This window comes from Teleopsis dalmanni, chromosome 1, assembly GCF_002237135.1.
Source record: "Teleopsis dalmanni isolate 2A chromosome 1, ASM223713v2, whole genome shotgun sequence".
NCBI lineage: Eukaryota > Metazoa > Arthropoda > Insecta > Diptera > Diopsidae > Teleopsis > Teleopsis dalmanni.
The window spans coordinates 48,237,870-48,238,644 of record NC_051846.1 but is presented as its reverse complement, the minus strand read 5'-3'; positions in this window follow the sequence as shown (position 1 = coordinate 48,238,644).

The window sequence follows — 775 nt, the reverse complement described above, 5'->3', positions numbered from 1 at the left end:
TAACAGTACGTATTTTTAAATCAGATATGAGATACAGATAGTGATATATGATATAGGTATATATCAGATAAATTGTTTCACTGATTTTTTAGACTAATATTTTGTGAGTCATTAAGTTAACCTAACAACCTCATGTCAGTAAAATAACCCTTGTAGTGAACCTTTACTGATAGGAGCTCTGAACAGCATAAGTTTCTGATGCGTTTCGGTTCAGTACTTTAATACTCTGAACCATTGATTTGGTTCAGAAAATAGAATTAAACGTCTTTATTATTATTATTTTTTCAATTTTTGGCAATTTATTTGTTTATTTGTCATATTTTAATATGAAAAGAATTTAATTATAATTTATAATTAATATATATTCTTTACATGTCTAACATTTTCTTTTCTCTGTTTTTAAACGGTGAGTTAATTCCGGTTCAAAACCAGTAGAGTTCACAAATTGATTTACAGCTGTGATAACAAATCCTACGACATGATCATATTACAACTCTTAAGGAACCACAAGTTGATTAATCATTAATCAGTTAATGAAATGAATTAACTATAATCCAGTCTCTATGATAGAGTTCAAACCTATTATTGCAGGATGCATCAAAATTATTACAAAGATAATTATGTATTATCCAAAATATTTAAATACATATGCACCCACTAAGGAGTCTGAAAATGCAAAAAACAAATTTGATGATAAGCTGGCATTTTGAATTTGGACTTAGACGATTAGGGACTGAAACATAAGTAGCTGCATACTATAAAGTATTATGTATTT